This window comes from Molothrus aeneus, chromosome 14 (genome assembly GCF_037042795.1).
Source record: "Molothrus aeneus isolate 106 chromosome 14, BPBGC_Maene_1.0, whole genome shotgun sequence".
Classification (NCBI taxonomy): Eukaryota; Metazoa; Chordata; class Aves; order Passeriformes; family Icteridae; genus Molothrus; species Molothrus aeneus.
In genome coordinates this window covers 3,426,332-3,449,095 of record NC_089659.1, presented here as the reverse complement: position 1 = coordinate 3,449,095, position 22,764 = coordinate 3,426,332, and positions in this window count along the sequence as shown.

Genomic DNA, 22,764 nt, shown 5'->3' with positions numbered 1-22,764 from the left:
TGTCATGCTCCACTTGGCTCAGGGTTGCCAGGGTGTAATGAATGATCTGGGATTGCATAACTCGGATTTCAGGGAGAGGAGGAGATGAATGAAGGGAGGCTGAGGCTGGAGTGGAGCAGAGTCCTGGCACATCTGTTCAGGAGAGGAATTCAGGGAAGGAAATGGAGGAGCCTTCTGTCCTGCAGCATTGGAGATTTATAAGGCACACTGTGCTCCCTAAAGAAGCAGTCTCCCTGCTTCCCAAAATTCACCATTTCACGTTTTCTTTCTGAGTATTTAAGCACAGCTGCCCTCTGTGAGCTGGGGAAATAGGAGGAAGTGAATGGAGATATGAAAAATAGGGTGCTTCATGGTTGGTTTGGAGGGGACAAGTTTTTCTCCCCTAAAGTTCTGGTCCTTCTCTTCCCCATGATCTGAGACTGCTTTTATCAAGGTTTTAGCACATGCCAGAGCAGTGGGTGATGCCTGGGTGTGCTCATGCACTCCTGAAGGAGTGGATGCACCTGAGTTGTGTCACTGCCCGCTCCTGCTTTGTGGCAAACAACCAGGAACACAGAACAGCAAATGTTTCTGGTTTAAATGTCCATCTCTAGTGGATTTTTAGCTGCATTCATGTTGCTGTTTGGGCTCTGTGATGTTTCTGATTCTCTGGCTGTGACAGAGATGCTCCATGCTTTGACTGAGGAGCTGTTAGAGCTGAGGTGGGGTTTGCTCTGCCTGGAACCAATAATGATCATTGTTCTGCCAACTGGGACAACTTCAGCAGGTCCCAGAGGGCTTTAGGAGTGAGGGGAGAGTAGTCTGGATTCACTCTGCTGGGTCCCCACCAGTTTTCAGCTTGTGCTTGCTCCCAGGCACCCAGACATGGGCAGGCTCTGGCTCCTTGTTTCACTTCTAATGTGGGTTCACCTGTCTCCACAACAAATTTCCACCCAAAGCTGCCTTCAGAGTCCACTTGTAGAAGATAACTGCTTTAGTCACTGCAGGGAGAGATGGATTGAGCTCTGAAAGTTGAGCACAAGTCCCTCTGTCTGTCCTCCCCTTCTCAACCTTTGACTTTTTTAGGTCAAACAAAGCCTTTTATCTGCCTGGTGCCTTAAGTCTTTCATGTAGATACAAAATATGTTAAAAAAGCTTTCCTGCATTACAATAAAGCATTGCACATTTTCATCCCATTTTGGTGCCTCTCATCCTGCCATAAGGTTAAGGCAATAAATACCCTGTGGGAGATTTTGGCTCTCTCCTAATGATCTTTAACTCCTTGAAATGATTTTGTGAACCTTAGCCTACATTAACTGCTTGCTTCTATTTATGGCTCAGCAGCCACCAGCAAGTTAGAGCTGATAGATGAGGCAAAAGCTAAAAAGGGAACTTTTCTGACATCATAACAGATTTAAAAAAAGTCCTGTGCAGCTATTCTGGGAGCTCAGCTGCCAGGTTGGCACTACATGGGGTGTCACTGTGGGGAGAAAAGCAGCCCTAGCAGCACGTGGAGCACTCAGACAAGCAGGTTGCAGTTCTGTCTCTGCTTTCCCTGCAATCAAACACACCTGAAAACTGGAAAGAAGCAAAGTCCAGCCAAATGGCAGTGATGAGGGGGGCCATTCCTGGCAGGCTTTGCAGTTCTGTGCTGGCACACACACCACAGCTTAAGGCAACTTCTCCATCATGGAATCACTCAGGCTGGAAAAGATTTCTGAGATCAACAAGTCCCTCAACCCAGTAGCACCACCATGTCCTCAAATGCCACATCCACATGGGTTTTCAACATTTCCAGGGATGGTGACTTCACCATTTCTCTGGGCAGCCTGTGCCGGTGCTTTACACCCTTTCCATGAAGATATTTTTCCTAATCTCCCATCTGATCCACATCCTGGCCTTGTAGTGATGGTCAGTGGTAGAGATGCACAAAGAATCATGACAAAACTGCTGCCACCTCTTTTTTGGTTCCTTTGGCAGCAGGACTGGACAAATGGGTCCGTTGGAGGCTGTTCTGTGCCTCTGGGCTGGTTCTGGAGATAGGGGTTTGGCACAGAGGGTCTCTGAGTGGAAAATGCCATTCTGGCAGCACCAGTGACCAGTGGCAGCCAGCAGTGACAGATCACAACGAAAAAAAATGCAGAATTGGCTTTTAAAAATGAAAATACATGAAAAATGATCATTGAGCTCCTCTTTTCAACAGCTTGCATGCTACAAACACGATGAGGAGAAAAACACCTCGCTGCTGCCCGGTGCTGAGGAGAAATGAGGCATTTCAGGGCTTGCAGGAGCTTCAGATGCTCACAGTTTGCTGGTTATCCTAATGTTTTGCCTTGCCTGACCTATCTCCTCAGGGCAGCAATAAAAATAACCAGCTTCAGTCCACTTACTTGGCTGCTAATTGTCCACTTGTAGATCTTAGTCCCAGCTGGGCCCGCTCCTGCCCAAAGGCAGTTGTGCTCACTAAAGTGGCTGCTCCCATTTGCTGCAGCTTCACAATAGGAGCAGGTGGCTGCCATTTTCCATGCAAGAAAGCTCTTTGGAAGGAAGGAAAAGGGGCAAATGAGGAGAGGAAAAGAAAAAAAAAACAAATCCAAACAAAAACAAACAATGCTAAGCATCGGAGAAAGGAGAGCTTCTGCACTGCTGAGGTTAAAATGGATAGAAACCCAGAGTGTACAGAAATTAAAAAAAGGAGCAATATTTCAGGGCAGAGGAGGGAGAAGGGAAATGCTGTTTCTGTCATTTCTCTGCTAACCACTGCATCCAGGGCTGCCCTCCCTGTTTTCCACCTCGATCAGTATGCAGCATCCAAGTGTTTCCCAGTGAAGATGCAGCCTGCTCTACAGCTAATTTTAGCCTCCTGATTATGACTTCCTTCAGTGAGCTACCTTGCCTTGACAGCTTACAAGTAGTATGTATTTTCCCTGGGGTGCTGCAGACCAGAGGTGGAAACCTGCAGCGAAGCACAAAGAGAGGAAAATGGCAAGAAATCACTTCAGGGCTGCGAGCTTCAGAGCTCTGCCTCCCGGAGCAGGGGAAAAAGGAAACTTCTGAAGTGCCTGTCTCACCCTCTCACCACTCACAGGCATCACCTGCAATGGGGACAGCACAGGGCTTGTCTCTGGGAAGAAACAATAGAGGAGAAGTGCCACAGGAGCTGCTTGTTCAACAGCACCGCTTAGCAGAAGCCAGGTTTTTTGTATCAAAGGGAATTCTGCTATTTTTGAATTGTTTATTCATGCAGAAAGGTTGACAATGAAGCCTTTGAATTTTTTTTTTTTTTTTTGCCTTGTGACAACTTGGGAGGGAACCTATCAGTCTCTGGAAAGGCTTTATATTGTTGTACTCAATTCCTGTATCTGTTCTGCTGCACCATCCAGCATCTCCAAAATCTCATCCCTCTGCCCACATCATGTACACAGGGCATGAGCAGAGTGCAAGCAGTGGCTGGGCACTCACTGCTGACCTCTTTCCCACCACAAACATCTTGGAGCCACCCAATAAAACTGATAGGAGCAGTTTGGAGGCAAGGGAAAGGCTGAGGCTGTTCACTCAGCCTGTGGCTGAGCTGGAGATCTTCCTGCAAAGGGACATTGTGGGTAGCAAAGGTTTATATGGGATCAAGGGGGAATGGCCAGTCTGGGAGACACATCCCCAAAGTGCTGCTAGAGACAGAGGGATTGCATCTGCTCACAGTCCCAGGAGCTGGAAGGGTTTTGAGGTGTTAGAGACAATCAGTATCTCACTTTTGTCTTGCTCTTTATCTTCCTTGCCTTTGCTTTCAGCTTCTGTTAGAAGTGACACAGGAACTGATGGACAGGCATGTGACTCATCGTATCTCAAAGTCAGAATTTTATGCCCTCTTACATTGTTTTTTTATCCTATCCACGATTTTGTTCACTGTAAAAATTATTTCTATTTGGAAAATGAAAGGCAAATTCTTGTAAAATTCTTAAACTGTTTGTTAGAGCATTAGTAACTGTTTTTCATTCATCTTTTAGGATAAAATGTCAGGTTTGCATGTTGAGATTGTTCTGTATTTTCACAAGATGTTCTGCCCTCAGGCATACAACATTTTTGAAGCACAATAATCTTTAGCTCATGAATTTCCCAGAACAATGTTTAACAATGTGAAAAACTGCCCTGGATGCAGGTAAGGCTTTAATGAATTGTAAGAGCTTGTTATTCTGATGTCCAGGTCATCTCATTCCAAAATAACTCCAAGGAGGGAATTTTTGGTCTCCCAAGAGGGGTCTGGGCTGGGAGGCTCAGTGCTCAGACTGTCACAGGAGGGATTTCTCCTTTTAGTCAGGAATATCTTGTGACTCTGCTCGCCTGGGGCTGTAGAGGCTTCCCCACCTTCAAAGGGCTGAATCTGTGGCTGATGTTTGGATGCTCTTGCTGTGGATTTCAGCTGGAAAAGGAGTTCCAGCTTTTTCATTGTCTCTGGGCAGCACAGACAGCTGCAGCCTGCTCCTCCTTGTTTCTGAGGGAGAATTGGCGGGGGTGAGCACCGAGGGTCACAATTCCATTGTATTGTAACCCATTGAGGGCTACAATTCCAGACTTGGATGTGCACTGAGCAAACGAGGGTCTCTGTGCAAACCCCCAGTGATTCCATCTCCAGGGAGAGGTGTGCTTTGCCAGGAGCCCAAAACTTCATGGAGAAGCCAGAAAGTGGCTGGAGAACACATGAAGCAGAGGGAAAAGAGGTTGAAAACCAAACTCTGGGATCTGAGAGCTCTCTGAACCACAGAAGATAAATTTGTAATTGTGCAGATTCATCTGGAGATACCCAGACAGTGAGTTCCTCCTTTACTTGGGATGAGGAAAGGATGGATTTTACTTTGCTTGGATTGGGTGCAGGGATGAGCCTTGGGTCATGCCTTGCTAAAGATCCTCTCCCTTCCAGGGCATCAGCAACATCCTGCCAGTGCTGGGCTGAGCTGTGAAATCCCTCAAAAGGAGTTTCACTGTGCTGGCAGCCCGAGCACAGCCCTGCAGAGCTTCCCTTCCCAGTGAATCCAGAGCAGATTGATGTGTGACAGGCTGGGACAGCACAGCTGGCAGTCCTGGCCGTGCCACGTTTGGAGAGCAGTGCTCCTGAGCAGCCTGATGGAAGCAACCCTCAGGAGCATTTCTGCCATGCCCAGCTGCTGTTTGCTCACACAGCAGGGAAAAAAAAGAGTTTCCTTGGTTTATTAGGTTTTTCTCTCAGATCTGCTGAAGGCAGTGACAAGTTCCCATCCTTCAAAAAATTCAGTATAACTTGGGAACAATGAGACTTGGGGATCAACAGTGATTGTATTAATATTTGCCTGGCAGATTAGCACTGAGGAGCTGGTAATTCGTGAGCTCTTTGTTCACCATGGTTTAGTGCCCATGGATTCTCTCTCTGGAAGTGTCTTGCTGCAGCATTTCTGTCTTTTGAGGTCAGTGCAATGAGCTGCGTGGGTGTTTTTAGACATGAATCACATGCAAAGGCTGATTCTCTTTTTCTTTTCCACTTTTTTTTCTTTCTCTCCTGACATACCAGGCAGTTAAAAAAAAAAAAAAAAGTAAAAAGAGAAAAAACAGCCTTGCAAATTCCCAGACTTCTTTTTCAGCTGAAAAACAATGTGAAGTTTTATACCCTTCAATTGTTCTCTTTCATCCACTGTGGGTCTGTGCATCACAATTGCAGCATGGTTTATGCAGACATGTCCTGTGGGGCAGGTGGGAACCCTGTGGACACCTGGTTTTGTGGCACTGCAGGTGTTGCTCAGCCTCCCCAGCTCTGTGGGCAGCAGAGTGAGGTGTTCCTACAGCCAGGTTTGGGCAGGAGCAGCAAGGAAAAGAGGAGATGAGGAAAATCTTAGGAAGAGGGAAAGATCAGCAACATGGGAATGGTTTGTGGAGGTTTTCAGACATGCCTGGCTTGTACTTTTGGCACTGAGCTGGGGAAGTCCAGAGCAGAACTGAGCTTTGGTTCTCTGTCCCACATCCTCTGGAAGGAGGGGAATGGTCAGGAATGCAGTGCCCTGAGGAATCCCCTCCTGCTTTTTGTGGCCCCCAGCTCCCCTGCCTGGGTCCCTTCCCCGTGCTGCTGAGGCTCAGTGACATTTGCTTTGGGAACACTGGGCCCCAGGAGGAATGTGGGAGTCTCTGGAAGGGTTTTCTTTGGTCCAGGGTATTTTCTCTGCTGAGGAGCTGCTCAGGAAGCAGGGCAGGGCCACACACCCTTCTGTGGGTGCTTTGGGATGTGTGTGGCTGTGGGGACAGCACTGCTGAGCGTGCCCTGAGCCAGCTGTGCCTCTTGGAAGGAGCAGGACTGCTCTCCTGTTTCATCCTCCTCTCTAAGGATGTGCTGTTTGAGCTGTGTCCCTTCCCTATTGATGACCTGTCAGTCTCAGGGCTGGGAGCAATGCTTGGAACAACCTCCACTGTCATTTTAGCTGCTTTTACAGCTGATAACCTTGGGCTGCTTTCAAACCCATGTCACAAAGTCTCATGCAGCAGCACAAGGCACCAGATGTGCTGTGCAGGGCAAGGGCTTCTCTTGGCCATGACAGAGGCAGGTATTCAGAAGCCAAGCAGTTACTGAGGTCAGCTGGGGTGGGAGGTGAGGAAAAAGAAGAAAAAAACCAAAATGGCATCACCCTCTGCCCTCCCAAATGGGAGTGGGCTCAGTTTTCACAGAGCAGTGGAAGAGCCCTGCTTGCCTTGAGCCAAGGCTGTGGCACTGCCCTGTCCTGTTCTGAGCAGCTCAGTCACAAAGATTTTGTGGGGTTTTGTGGGGCAGAACCCAGAGTGACCCCTTAGCTCTGCTCTGCGCCCCTCAGAAGTCACAGGAGAGGATTATCATGTCCCATTTGTAGTGACTGAATTACTGCTGGCTCCAAGGATGCTGATGGTGGGCAGAAGCACTGGGGTTTTACCTCAGGGGCCTGAATTTAGCATGGACATTTAAAGGTTTTCAGTTTATTTCAAATCAATGCAGCATTTGGGGTTTTATAGTGGGTACAATGAAAACTCCAGGAATGGCAAACAAGGTTCTTGAAATATAGCTTTCATCAGGTATCAAATTCTTGTTTGAAAGGTAGGAATCTTTGTGCAAATGTGCAAATAACTTCCTTTTTATTAGAGGAGCACTGCCAAGCACCATTCTGATACCATATTTCGCTTTTAAATTAAGTGTTCTCTGAAATCTTCATTTTCTGAGTGCTCTGAGCCTTTTGTCTGCAGCAGAGTGGAGCAAGTGGTCTGCCAAGAGCTCTGGGGTGTGTGGATTGATGTCTGTGCAATGCTGGGCACAGGCTCTGGAGCTGCAGTGCCCTTGGAGTGAAGTGTTCCGCTGCTTTTAAGCTAAGTCATGGTCTGCAACCTCTCTGTCCTTCACCTTCTGGAGTGGAGAAGTTATGAAGCAGCTTTTAGTGCTTGAATGTGTAAACACTGAAATGTTTGGGCTGAGAAACTCATGGTTTGGGGTGTGGTTTGGAGGACTGAGGAGGGAGAGATTGTCAGGAAAATGGACCTATGCAGAAGTGTCCTGGAGGTGAGATGGCAGGTGTGGGGAGGACATGAATCTTCTTTATTGCTTGCAGTTGTGGCTGCCAGGCAGGGGAATGAGCTTTCCCAGCCAGCTCTGCAGTGACTGCTGCGCTCCCAGAGTGGTTCTGTGTCTGCACTGAGGCTGGCAGAGGCTTGGGAATAAAGGTGAAGGGATACCCAGAGCCATGGGATGTGCTGAGTTGGAGGCTAATTTATTATTTTATTATCTATATTATAGAAAAGAATGCTATACTAAAACTATACTAAAGAATAGAGAAAGGATACTTACAGAAGGCTAAAAGATAATAAAGAAAAACTCTTAACTCTTTCTTCAGAGTCTGACACAGCCTGACAGTGATTGGCCATTAAGTAAAAACAATTCACATGTTGGATAAACAATCTCCGAACACATTCCAAAGCAGCAAAACACAGGAGAAGCAAATGAAATAATATTGTTTTCCTTTTTCTCTGAGGCTTCTTAGCTTCCCAGGAGAAAATCCTGGGCAAAGAGATTTTTCAGAAAATATGATGGTGACATGGATCCATTGAGGAGATCCTTTTAATAAATCCCTGCTTTATTCTTTAGCTCTGTCCAGCCTCTGCTCTAGCTCAGCCTTCCCAAGGCATCAGTTCTGACAGCAGTTTTGCTGAGTTCCTCACAAGGGACCAACACAAGAGGTGCTGTGTCAATAGAGAGAGGAAGGACTTTAAGCCTTGGTGAGAAGCACAAGGCCAGCCCAGCCAAGGATGGTCAGAAGGCAGAGAAGTGCTGCTTTTGACTCGAGCCCTTGTTGGGAAGATCCCCCTGCTGTGCTGTGGGATCAGAGGCAGCAGTGCCTGTCACATCCATCTCCCAGCTCATCACTCCTCCTTTCAGTGCATCACAGCCAGGAAAGGAAATGCCCTCCTGCCTTTTCCCTCCCTTCCTCCCTCCCTATTTATAAATGGTCTTCTTGGACTACCTTATTGTATTTGCAGGGTGCCCCCAGACGGAGGAAGGAATGAGGAATCTGACTCCATGCTCTTAGAAGGCTAATTTATTATTTTATGATACTATTTTATATTAAAGAATACTATACTAAACTATACTAAAGAATACAGAAAGGATACTTACAGAATGCTGAAAAGATAATAATGAAAACTCCTGACTCTCTCCAGAGTCCCAACACAGCTTGGCCCTGATTGGCCAATGAGTCAAAATAATTCACAGCAGAAACCAATGAAACAATCAGCTGTGGGTAAACAATCTCCAAACACATCCCAAAGGAGCAAAACACAGGAGAAGCAAATGAGATAAGAATTGTTTTCCTTTTCTCTGAGGCTTCTCAGCTTCCCAGGAGAAAAATCCCAGGTGAAGGGATTTTTCAGAAAATATGAATGCCACACTACCTTGCTCTCCCCTTCTTTTCACAAAAGTGCTGAAAGTATAACTTCAGCTCCTTGCAGTCATACATTTTATTTGCAAGAACGTGAATCAGTCATAAATTAATGAGTTGCACTGCTTTAATGTAAATATTGAAAATTTAAGGCTCTCTTCTTTCTGTCCCTTTGTAGGATGCAGGGGGTTTGCAGAACTTGTATTAATTTACAATATCTCTGTATAACATGATTTAACCTACTTGGGTGCATTCTTAGACAGATTTCATCCATTCATACCCATCACATACCCAAGGCTTTGTTCCCAGTGCTTTCACACATATTCCAGTCATTCCCACCCTAGTATTGCTGGAAAGAACCAGAAGATTGGGAACAGCTTTGCCTTTTTTGCTCTGCATCTCCCAGTCACTTCCCTTGGTTCTAATAAATGCTCAGTAACAATCCCAGTGGGGACTCAGTTTAGCTAGGCAGGGCACAGCTGAACCATAGAACAATTTCACTTGGAACAGACTTTAAACATGATCCAGTGCCACCCCTGCCATGGCAGGGACACCTTCCACTGTCCCAGTCTACTCCAAGTCCCAAGGTCCAACTTGGCCTTGGACACTTCAGGGATCCAGGGGAAGCCACAGCTGCTCTGGGCACCCTGTGCCAGGGCCTGCCCACCCTCATGGGGGAGAATTTCTTCTCAATATCCAATCTAAAACTGCCTCTTCCAGTTTAAGGCCATTCCCCCTTGTTCTGTCACTCCAGGCTCTTATCAAAATCCCTCTCCAGCTCTCCTGGAGCTCCTTTAGGCACCAGAAAGCTGCAATAAGGTCATCCTAGAGCCATCTTTCCTCCAGGCTGAAGAACCCCAACTCCCCAGAGGTGCTCCCTCATCCCCATCCTCACGGCCTCCTTTGGAGTTGCACCACCAGGCCCATGTCCTCCTTTTGCTGAGCAGCCCAGAGCTGGACACAGGTTGGGGTGGCTGCAAACAGCACCTGGCTGTGCCCTGCACCCCAGACTCTGTGGGGACAAGGCTCCCAAACCCCTCCACCCCAAGCTGAGGGGTCCTTTCCAGAACTCCTCTGTGCGAGGAGTGGGAGCTGCCTGAGCCCTGTAAATCGCTTTTCCTGGTGCAGGACTGAGGCCGGGGGAAAGCTGGCCTGATTAGCAGAGCTTGGGTTCATTCGGCTGTCACTGCTGAGGGGACAAACCCCTGCCCTGCACGGAAGACACAGCCCAGCATCCCTCCGGCAGCCACACGATGGCAGAAGAACCATGATCACTGCACAGCTCCTCAAAATCTCTGCTGCAAGCGGGAAAAGCACCAGGCACCCGCCTCTGGATGTGCTGCCTCTCCCACGGGCTAACCCAGACCCCAGCAGGGGCTCGGCCTGCCCAGGGACAGCTGAGGCGGCTGTTCCTGCCAGCTCCTCTGTGGCTGCTCGCAGGGAGCTCACAGCTCCGTGTCTCACATCACACAGCCCACATTGCACAGCCTGGGCTCTCCACACGGCCCAGAGCTCACCAGGGCCTCAGGAGGGAATTCCAGCATTTCAAAGCGATGCATTGAGAGGCTGCCTGTAACAGAGGCTGGACAGAGTCAAAGGAATAAAGCAGGGATTTATTAAAAGGCCTTCACAGGATTCACCTTGGGCAGTGCAAGAGCCCAGCCGGGGCTACACCCAAGCTGGATGAGGCTCACGAGTTCTCACACTTTTATAAGTTTTGGTCCATTTCCATATTGGGGTTGATTGTCCAATTTCAGCTCCAGGTGATGCAGTCCCATCCTCCCAGTTTGCTCCCCTCAATTCTCTGTTGTTTGCACTTTCTGGGCCTGGAGCTGCAATGGTGTCCTTGGTTCTGGGGCTGGAAAAGGATTGTTCTGTGTGCCTGAGCTGTGAGGAGAACTGCTGACACTTTATATGAAATTCAGAGTTATATCCTGAGAGTCTGGAAAATATGGAAGCTAAAACTTAAGGCATCAAAACCATGAGGCAGCTGTAAATTCTGCAGCACAGGGCCCTGAGCCACCTGCCAGAATTGGACCTGCTTTGTGCAGGCAGTGGGACAGGTGACATCCAGATGTCCCCTCCAGTGTGAATTACTCCCTGGACTGACCCTTCCCAGGCCAGCCTCTTCAAGCAGCTCCCCTGCAGCACCTCTGCACATTCTCCCCTTTGGCAACAGGGCCCCAGACGAGCTGCTGTGGACCCAGAATTGTCATGAAGGCCTCTCAGTAATCTCACCACACAGGAGCTGCTGTAACCCCCCAGGCTGTGCTCACAGCCTGCAGGGAAAGTGTTTTCCTCCTCAATCAGCTCATGTGCTATTTAAGAGATTCCAGAAGCACTAAAGCAGCTCCTGGGGATGTCCTTGCAAGAGACAAGTTCCACAGTAGAGCCCTGAGTGCCCAGAGGAACAAACCAGACTTCCAGCTGTCAGGACATGGGAAAACATGGAAAAACAGCCCAATATCAGGTGGGAGAAACCCAAAGGAGTGCAAGAGAAAACAACCCCATCTGGGGTGCTGTTGGAACCCTGCTTCCTGAGAATTTCTGACTTTCTGTGCTGCCAGGCACTGACCCCCATGGGAACACTGCATTGACCTGAGGCTGTGGAGAAGCTTCCAAAATGGAATGACAGAACTGGGATTGTGGGTGTGGAGTTTCAATAGAAATGTGCAATATCACAGGATGGAAAACTTTCAAGATGGAGGTTTTAGGGCAGAAGCTGGTTCTTCTTCTTCACCTTCTTCTTCTCCTTCTTCTCCATGGGTTTGGGTGGCTTTGTGTAATTGGATAAAAAAGTCCACATTGCAGGGCATGGGTGGTTGGTTATTGGGTTAAAAGTAAAAATAATTTAGGTGTCATTTCTTAATTGGACAGTTTATCCTTAAAAGGCCTTGTAGAGAGAGAGATGGGGCTCCATTTTCCGTTTGTTAGGGTGAAGTGCTGTGGAACTCAGCGTTTGTGAGACTGTGACATGGATAAGAACTAACAAACATCTGAGTCCAAACAAGAAATACAATCTCACACATTCCATCCTGATCCTGGCAAAAAAAGAAGCAAAGTCTCCAGAGGGTACCTGACCAGAGGAAGCTCTTTTTCAGGACAAGGCGCTCAAAGACTGAAGATTCCTTCCCAAAAGATGCAGGAGCTAATGCAGCTCCTACCAAACCCAAAAACCTCCAAGCTCTTTCACAACTGAGGAAATTCCAGAGCAGTTTGTTTTCCCTGCTCTTTTGCACCTGGATCCTGGCTGGACAGGGCCTTGTTGCCTTGCCAGGGCATTATGGCAGCTCTAGAAATAAGGGAGGGTCATAATTGCCTCTATTTCATAGGTGGAAATAATGGGTAAAATAAAGCAGATGCACCAATGCAAACACTGCCTCCCATGGTGGTACACTCACATTTGCACTGTGATTAAAGGTGTGGAGCCAAATATTCTTCATCCTGCGCATCCTCTCTGGTTTGTTTTGGTTTTTTGGTTTTTTTAATCTCTTCTTCTTCACAGTTCTCTGAGCTGTGGAAAAGAACGAAGAGGTGTCAGCATTTATATCAAAACTGCATCATTTCAGCCTGTTCTGCAGTCAGGTTTGCTAGCACACAGCAGCTATAAATGAAGGTGTTTTAGCTCATCCTTTTCAGGCTGCAGCAAAGGGATGGGATGACCCAGGGGACAGGGATAGGACCTTCTAGTGGCCTCAGGGCTCTGGCAGTCATTGATCAATTGGTCTCCAAGAGAGATTGTTTTTAATTTTTTTTCCATTCACCATTTTAAAAATAATATTAACACCCTCAGTTGGTATAAATTAAGATTTTCTTCTGATTAATAGTGGTGATTAGCTGCTGGTATGATCCATTAAAGGCTGAGGTTGCAAAATATCATTTTGGTACACATTTTAGAATTATGGAACTGGAACACAGCTTTGAATTTTGTCAGTATTACAAACATCTGAAAGCATGCTGCTTTCAAAAAGTAAAACAAAACAAAACAAAAAAAAAAAAAATTTTCTTTAAAAATCAAAACAGGAGAGAGCTCATATGCAATTCCTAGACCAATTGTAGCAATCCCATCTCCTCCTGCAGCACCCTGAACACCAGTGGCAGCTGAGGAGGGCATTACCTGACCTCTAGCCTGGAAAAATCTGGGCATGGGGGTGAATTAATGTATTACATGTGGTTACTGCTGGCTCCTAAAGCATCCTGCTCAGTGTGGAACCTGGTCCTTAAAACACCCAGCAGTGTGGAACCTGCTCCTTAAAACACCTTGCTCCAGATGGAAGCTGCTCCTAAAACACTAGCTCAGTGTGGAACCTGTTCCTAAAACATCCTGCTCAGTGTGTACTCCTAAAACACCAACTCAGGGTGGAAGCTGCTCCTAAACATCAGCTCAAGGTGGAACCTGCTCTTAAAACATCCTACTCAGTGTGGAACCTGTTCCTGAAACATCCTATTCATTGTGGAACCTGCTCCTAAAGCATCCATTTCAGTGTGGAACCTATGTCTAAAACACTAACTCGGTGTGGAACCTGCTCCTAAAACACCAACTCAAGGTGGAACCTGCTCCTAAAACACCTTGCTCCGGATGGAACCTGCTCCTAAAGCATCATGTTCAGTGTGGAACCTGCTCCTAAAGAACATGGTGGAACCTGCACCCAGAGCACCCTGCTCAGTGTGGAACCTGCTCCTAAAACACCCTGCTCTGGGTGGAACCTGGTCCTAAAGCAAAGGGTGGACCCTGCACCCAGAGCATCCAGCTCAGGGTGGAGCCTGCTCCTAAGCATGCAGCTTGGGGTGGAACCTGCTCCTAAAACACCAGCTCAGTACGGAAACTGCTCCTAAAGCATCCTGTTCAGTGTGGAACCTGCTCCTAAAACACCAGCTTAGTGTGGAACCCGCTCCTAAAACACCCAGCTCGGGGTGAAACCTGCTCCTAAACACCCAGCTCAGTGTGGTACCCACTCCTAAAGCACGGGGCTCAGACTGTACCAGCTCCCGGAGCCCCCTGCCCGTTGTGCCAGCCGCAGCAGGCGGCACTCCTGCCCGCAGGTGGCGGTTCCCGGTGTCCCCAGCCCGCTGTCCCCAGACAGGACAGTTCCCGGTGTCCCCAACTGGGCAGTTCCCGGTGTCCCCAGCCCGGTGTCCCCAGCCCCAGTTGGTTCCCGGTGTCCCCAGCCCGGGCGGTTCCCGGTGTCCCCAGCCCTGGCCGTTCCCGGTGTCCCCCGCCCGGCAGTTCCCGGTGTCCCCAGCCCAGTGTCCCCAGCTGGTTCCCGGTGTCCCCAGCCCTGACCGTTCCCGGTGTCCCCAGCCCGGCAGTTCCCGGTGTCCCCAGCCCAGTGTCCCCAGCTGGTTCCCGGTGTCCCCAGCCCGGCAGTTCCCGGTGTCCCCAGCCCAGTGTCCCCAGCTGGTTCCCGGTGTCCCCAGCCCTGACCGTTCCCGGTGTCCCCCGCCCGGCAGTTCCCGGTGTCCCCAGCCCGGCAGTTCCCGGTGTCCCCAGCCCAGTGTCCCCAGCTGGTTCCCGGTGTCCCCAGCCCGGCAGTTCCCGGTGTCCCCAGCCCAGTGTCCCCAGCTGGTTCCCGCTGTCCCCACCCGCCCCGCTGTCCCGTTGCCGCGGCAGTGCAGCCCCGGGCATCCCGCAGCCGGGGGGATAAAGGCAGGATGGGGATAAAGGCAGGATTAGCCGTGGGCTTTGGACACCTCGAGCCGCTCGCTGAGCCAAGTGAGAGGGGTAACTCGAGGCGTTTGTGCTCTGAAAAGCCCGGAGGGTTGGCAAAGGCAGCCGCTCACTCAGCCCTGCAGCCTCCTGTAAACTGAAATGCCCTCTGAATGCTGCTGAAAAGAGAAAATAATGATCGCGCTGGAGAATAAATAAAAACCGAGGCTAAACATGAGGTCATTGTGCTGACATTAGCAATTATCAGCCCAAACACCTCTGCAGACATTGGGCATGGGGAAAAGGTGATCTCCGATAGCAGAAAGCTTTGGCTGACTTTCTTAGGTGTAGGGTGGAGGAATTCCTTTAGTTCAATCACTTCCCTGATAACAAGCAAACAAGCAAATAAATAGTAGCAGAAATTTGTGTTCCTTTGGTGAGGGACGGGCAATTGACACATGGAACTTGCCAAGAGAATTCACAGGTTGTTTCATTCAAACACATCCAGCTGATTTTTTTAGCACTTTCCCAACTTCCACAGAAGTTTGGGTTCTGAGGGCTGAGATGGGCAGCATTGGGATCATCTTGTCTGACCTCCTGCACAAACAGGTTACAACATTTTTCCCAGAGCTGAACAAATTTGATCTTGGAGAGGTATTCCAAACAAGGATACTTTATGAGCCCACCCCAGCAACACCTTTCAGTGTACAACCTTCTTATTATGAGGAAATCACACCTTCACTGGAGGTAGGAAATTCCTGCTTGTAGCTGGGCTATGTGTGTTTATAAACTCCTTTCCAGACCTCCTGATTTATGAGTAACTCAACAATCATGCTGCCTCTCTACTATTTTTTTTAAATAAACTAAAAAAAACCTGTTTCTTAAATTTAATTTTAAAGTTTTGTTTTTCTTTGAACTCTCTGAAGATACTCCAGATCTTAGTACAAAATTCTACAGCTGGCCCACTGCAGGACTGAAGCTGCTGCTTTGCCTTTCCATCACCCACACCATGTTTGTTCCTCAGATGACACAGGCTCCAGCACTGGGGATCTTCTACATCATAAAGAAAAATATACTCAAAGCAAAGTTATGAAGAGAAATGGACATTTTCTGGCACTGAGGAAGAAGGGGAGAAGGAATGATGTGTGAGAAGGAAGCAGGCAACTCTTCTGTGTGTGAGGAGATGATTTGTGCCACTGGTGCTGCTCATGTTCATCCCCCTGGTGCTGAGCCATTTGTGGGGTCTCCCCAGTATTAATTAAGAACAAACTAAGCAATAAATCCTGCCCTCAGTCAGTCACATCTGGAGAAATCCCAGTGTGTATTCACTTACAAAAAGTGACCTGCTTGGGCCAGAAAATGGAACTGAAGCTGAGAAGTCTCTACATTTGAAAATAATTAATTTGGCAACACTGGGCCAGACCTGCACTGGGAGAATCATGATGGCATGCTTCCATCAGATCCAAACCAGGAGAATCATGATGGCCTGCTTCCATCAGACCCAAACCAGGAGAATCATGATGGCATGCTTCCATCAGACCTGCACTGGGAGAATCATGATGGCATGCTTCCATCAGACCCAAACCAGGAGAATCATGATGGCATGCTCCCATCAGACCTGCACCAGGAGAATCATGATGGCATGCTTCCATCAGACCTGCACCAGGAGAATCATGATGGCATGCTTCCATCAGACCTGCACTGAGAGAGAGAATCATGATGGCCTGCTTCCATCAGACCTGTACTGGGAGAGAGAATCATGATGGCATGCTTCCATCAGACCCAAACCAGGAGAATCATGATGGCATGCTCCCATCAGACCCAAACCAGGAGAATCATGATGGCATGCTTCCATCAGACCCAAACCAGGAGAATCATGATGGCATGCTTCCATCAGACCTGCACTGGGAGAGAGAATCATGATGGCATGCTTCCATCAGACCTGTACTGGGAGAATCATGATGGCATGCTTCCATCAGACCTGCACCAGGAGAATCATGATGGCATGCTTCCATCAGACCTGCACTGAGAGAGAGAATCATGATGGCCTGCTTCCATCAGACCTGTACTGGGAGAGAGAATCATGATGGCATGCTCCCATCAGACCCAAACCAGGAGAATCATGATGGCATGCTTCCATCAGACCCAAACCAGGAGAATCATGATGGCATGCTTCCATCAGACCCAAACCAGGAGAATCATGATGGCATGCTTCCATCAGACCCAAACCAGGAGAATCATGATGGCCTGCTTCCATCAGACCTGCACCAGGAGAATCATGATGGCCTGCTTCCATCAGACCTGCACTGAGAGAGAGAATCATGATGGCCTGCTTCCATCAGACCTGTACTGGGAGAATCATGATGGCATGCTTCCATCAGACCTGCACTGAGAGAGAGAATCATGATGGCATGCTTCCATCAGACCTGCACTGAGAGAATCATGATGATGGAAGCTGCTTCCATCAGACCCAAACCAGGCCTTACCCACCCTTCAGTACTGAAACTGCAGGGGAGCAGCAGGGCAGCACTTTGTGTATGTCCTTTTCAAGCACACACTTTTCATTAAGTAACTTTTTTTTAGACAAAGAACTTTTCACAGGCAGATGAGAGGATCTGCCTGATGAAATATTGACTCTCCCAATTCATATTAGAGTCTCAAGCATCATTCAACAGCTCTGAATTGACTAATGGCCATCACTGCAAATGGATTTCCACCTTAATCTTTAGTTCTTGTCTGAGTGATATTAATACACATTGTTTATCACTAATGAGCTCTAGAATATGATGTTAACAGAAGCAATTAAGGCCCAGAATAACTGTCTGCAACACTGTGCTGGAGCTGAATGCAGGGGTAATGAATCACTTCCATAGCTCAGCTCCACTTTCCTCACTGCAAATTGTACATCAGATCTTACTGAGCTCATCTTAACATCCAGGTTGTGCCTTTATTTTTAACTTGTGGCTATGCAAGAGTTGCTTATTTAAGAAAGAAGAAGATAGGTATTTTAAAGATCCAGCCTTGTAGGTTTTTATTTATTGTTGAGTGACAGCAGCTACCTCTAAAGAGAGGTGTCATATTTACATGACTTTATTCCTGTACATCTAAACTGCTTCTCAGGTGTTTAAGTTTGGGAGAACAAAGCTTAACTCAGAGCACTGTGTAGCCAGAGCTGCCAGACCCTGACTTCTTGTGCAGATAATCACAGCAAAGAGGTCAGGAACATCAGGGAGGCTTTTGCCTGCTCAAGGCAAGAGTGTCTAAAAAAACCTTTGGTGGACTGCTGCCTTCATGGAAACATTTCCACATCACTGGTGGCCACATGTCCTGGTTTGGGATAAATTTGGAAGGGAAATTCCAAAGGGAAGATGTTTCCCTAAAGGGCAAAATTCAGCAGCCCTTCCTTCCCTCCTGTTGAGGAGATAAACCTCCTTCAAGAAAAGTGGAAACAACTCTTTATTTAACAAGCAAAGTACTCACAAACATGAAAAAATGAATAAGATCAAACAATGGAACTCTCATTGTTCTGAAGAGATGGCAAATTCAGAGAGAGTCCTTTTTGTGGGTGTCTCAGTCCCTCCTGTGCTGGAATGCCACATCCTGTCCCTGGTGGGTCACAGGTGTGAGCCCCTGGTGTTCGTCTGGGTTTTCAGTCCAGAGCAGGGCTGAACAGTTCCAGGGAAAGAAAAGCCACAGTCTGGGGAACTTCTCTACCTCAGCTGGCTAAAAAACACCAACTAAAAGCAAAGTACAGCTCTCTCCTGCTCCCTGTCTGTGCTGCAGGCAACATGCAAAACTGAAGCTGTTATCTCTGTGGTTTTGAATACAGCTGCAAAAAATTGCCCTGCTTTTCCTTCTGCCTCCCACTTCACTCTCAGATCTAGTTTTAAAGGCACAAAACTTATTTCTGGGCTAAACAGGTGGATGGGGATCCAACTCAGCATCATAAAGTCACCCCAGGACACCACAACAATTTAAAAACTGAAGTCCAGAAGAAAGGCAAAGATGCTATCCAGGTAATTTTTATTTTGCACTGTTGCCCTGTCCCAGTAGAGGCTGAACACAGCTGTCTTCAGTGAACTACAATGAACACTGAATTTCTGAGGGGTTTTGGAGCCAACCCAGTCCTGAAAAGGAAACAAAAGTTGCAACTTGACAGCAACATTGACAGAAGTGAGGTTGAGAATTGCTGTAAGCCTCCAATACAAGACTTGGTCCTGCCCTTGAATCCAGAACAAAGTTACTATTGACATCAGTAGGAAGCTGTTGTAAATAAAGCTCAACTTGGATCATCTAAGCTTTTCTATGTTCTGATACACTGAAGAATACACTCATCTAGTCTTCAAAAGGAATGGAGGAAACCAGAAGTATCAGGCAACAGGATAATTTGTCTCATACTGTAAGAAATTGTTAAACAAGTCAATTTGCCATGTGTCTTGGCAGGAGACTCAAAATCTGCCTGAAGCTGCTCTGTCAGTCCAAACTGAGAAAATGTCAATAGCCATGAAACCATTTCTGCTCAGACACTCAGCTCCTTGCTTCACTGCAGCAGAGCATCCTGGGATATTTTTCCTGGGAAAATCTGGGATATTTTCCTTAAATAAGCTCAAAGCAAACACTTTTGTCCATAGGCTCACCTGGACTGTGCTGCGCTGCTGTTTCTCCCAGCCCCAGCTCTGGCTGGTGTTTGTAAAACACCCACATGAAATGAAAGATGGAATGCAGCTGTTCAGCCAGCAAAGTGGAACACTCTTAACTGCTGCAGGTGAAGCAGGGGATTTTTACCTGTCTTCACCTACAGATGCCATCACCACTCCTACAAGCAGGCTCTGCATGTGGTCATCTTTGATCTCTGGCTGATGCTTAGTACCAAATTAGTCAGCAGTTCCTCTTTTTTTTTCTTAGTTTTAAGGAGTTATCTATCTCAGGACCAACATCAAAGCAGCAGGAGCATCATTTCATTGTGCTGGCTTGAATTGCAGTGTCACTTTAATTTGCAGCTGCTGAAGCAGAACCTCAGCAAGTGCAAAGGAAATACTTGAGCAATTAGGCAGCACTCAGCTCAGGGCTGCAGGAGCTACACCAGGAGCTCTGGGATGTCCTCAGCACCCAGCCAAACCTGCAGCTGAGGTTTGGCAGCTCTGGAGCATGGAGCTGTGGCACTGCTGAGGAGAAAGGGAAACTCCCTGGACCCCCTAGAACAAAATAATCTGGGAAGGAGCTTTAGGAAGTCAAGCTTATGCTGTTATTTTTTGTTTGCCTCCTTATTTGTAATATATGTAAAGGGGAATTGAAAGCAGCTTTTTCATGCTAATTTTAACATCAGTAAAGGCAAGGGTGTTAAGCAAATTTAGAGTTACAATTCTTCTGGAAAAGACAGTGCATTTCCAATGGAAGAGATTAGAAATCCTGTGCTCTAAAGAGTTGGGAAAACCCAGCAGTAGCAGCCATTTACACACCTCATGTGGCAAGCAGCATGTGAGGGCTGAGCTCCCTCTTCTCCATGTTCAGCCTCCTTGTCATTGTCACACCAGGCTCCATGGCTGTCCTCTGGATTCTCCAGACCTGACCCAATCCTGCAGATCTAAAGGGGGACAGGGCAAGAACATGGCCAGCAGCAGGAGAAACAGTGTCACCTTTATCACTGTGCCTCAGCAGCTTTTCTGTCTCATCCACATTACTGCTGCCACTGATTTAAGGCAGGAATTTCCTCCTGTACAATCACACAGACATGTCCCCATCTCCCAAAATTCATAGTTCCTATCAACAAGGAAAGGAGAGCAAAACCTTCACTCCACTTCACATGGAGGCCAGCTGAGACACCAAGTGACAAAGCAGTTTATACCAGAAAACCTGGGATGCTGTTCTGGGCCAGACCTTCACTGCCCAAGGCCAAGTGAGAAGTCAGCTCCTCCCAGGGCCACCAGGACTGGACAGATGGGTGCTCACTTGCCCTTGTGCAGACAGACAGAGGTAATTCAGGACAGACAGCTCTCCAAGGCTTGTTTGCCCATGAAGATGTTGGGAAGAGAGTTGGAGCTCCCTCCCAGCTCCCTGGGCAGGAGCAGCCTCTCTCTCTGTATTTCCTGACCCCTCAGAAGTGCCACCATCCATCTTACCTCCCGTTTTTCCAGATACCAGTATGTTGGGGAAGATGAAGCAGGAAAGCCTTATAAATGTGATTGCCTGGCAAGAGATTTTGAGAATATAGAAACTATGAGCAAGATTGAAATGAAAGCAAGCTTTGAGATACCTCAGTTACTGAACAACTGGAAAACAATGGCATGGCCAGCTGAAGGTGATCCCCTTTTGATGGAACAACACCCTCTGCTTGCAGACAGGCCCAAGGGTCAGAGCAGACCCTGCCAGCTTGGCAGAAGGGGCCCAAAGAGGAGTTTTTAGGGTTTAAAATGTAACACAGTATGGTAATGTAATGATTCTTATAAACTGTATGGAAATGCTATAGGATTTGTATCTTGTACTAGATTGGCTAGTGAGAATTAGAATATTCAGCACAGAAGAAGATTTATTGTATTGTAATGGGAACCTTGCTCTCTTATGCTTTTACTCTCCTGCCCTTTTACTCTCTTACCCTCTCATCCTCTCTCCCCCTCTCAGTCCTGCTCTGAGCTGTGCCTGGCAGCTCCCAGCAGGGCCCTGCACCCAGGCCCTTTGCAATAAACCCCAAATTCCAGACCTGGCTGCAGAGATCTCTGTCTCCATCCATCCCCACCGTCCTACCCCCTGATGCTCCTACACCAGCAGCCAAGCACCAAAGCCCCTTGCCAAGGGGGATGGAAGGTGCCAATGTGCAGCAGAGACACCCCAAAAAATCCAAACCCCCGAGCAGGCGTGGGCTGCCCCGTTCCCCCCAGCCCATCTGCCCGGCCTGGCCTTTGTGGGGCCGTTCCCAGGGCGGCCATGGGTGCTGTATGAGGCACCTGCGGGCGGACAATGGGCCCTGGGTGCTCGGGGGACAGACAGATTGATGTATTGTGTGTGGGGGAGGAGGGCTGTCACTGGAATCCATGTGAACCCAGCCTTTCGGGGCAGGGGAGATTGACAGCTTTTGTAGGGCGCAGCTCTCTTTCAAAGCTCTGCTTTATAGACAGTAGGTTAGGGGGGCCCGGGCTTTCACTCCCATAATTCGAACAGGGCAATCATCAGCATTGAGAATCTCTTCCCTCTCTCTCTTTCTCCCTCTCTCTCTCTCTTTTTTTTTTTTTTTTTTCCTTTTCCACCCCCTTGTTATGCATTAAATGATTTCAGTGGAGGAATGTGCAGCATTAATTAGAATTGGTTAGCAGATACCGAGGGGAAAAGTTTCTTCACAACAACTAAAGGAGGTGTCAGTGCCACAAAGGAGGTTTTGTTTTCGCTCTCCCCCACATTATCAGTGCAATATGTAAGGTAGCGATTCTTTTCATTTAAATTAAGTGGAAAGCTACTAAATCTTGTTTTATTCTCAAAAAGAAAAAAAAAAGAAAAAAAAAAGGAAAAGGTCCTTAACACTTATCTTTTAACTTCTTTCATTTTGCAAGGTTAGTGTTTACTTTTGCTTTCAGTCCTCCCCATTAATCGGCCTGCAAAGATGTGTATCCAGTTTTGTGTATCATTTAGCTCCTACAATTATAAGGCAGTACAACTAATATATAAGGATTGTTCTCCTGATTAAAGCAACAACTTTACCATTTAAAATAAAAGGCGCTTGTCTAGAAGGACACATTGAAATTCAGAAGTGTGGCTGGCTGTTCTCTGCGGGGATTTCCTCGTTTCTTTCAACTTTTTAAATAAAAGTTAAGCTAAAAGATGGGCTTGAGCATATAAAGTAAGAGCTTAGAAGAAATGCTCATTAATATATCTATGTACTCTTTTTATTTCATTCCTTCAAAACTTTTCCCATCGACAAACAAATATTAGCCCTGATAGTGTGTCAATATTTTACTTCCATCAAAAGTAATCAACTTGTTAAAAAAAAATCATTAGAAAAATAAAAGCTAAAAAAAAATCTTAACAAAAGATGCAGTTCTAAGTGCTACACTAGGGGGTCATATCACATTCCTTGTTTTCTCTTAAGGGTTTAAAAATTACCAAATTATTACCACCATAAAGCAGCATCTCTTAAGACATGTAAAGCCAACTGCTGTCTCTAGAGGTGAATTACCAGGGCTCCATGCCATGCAGAGTCCCTTCTCACAAATTCCTCTGGAATGTAAAGATCTTTACACT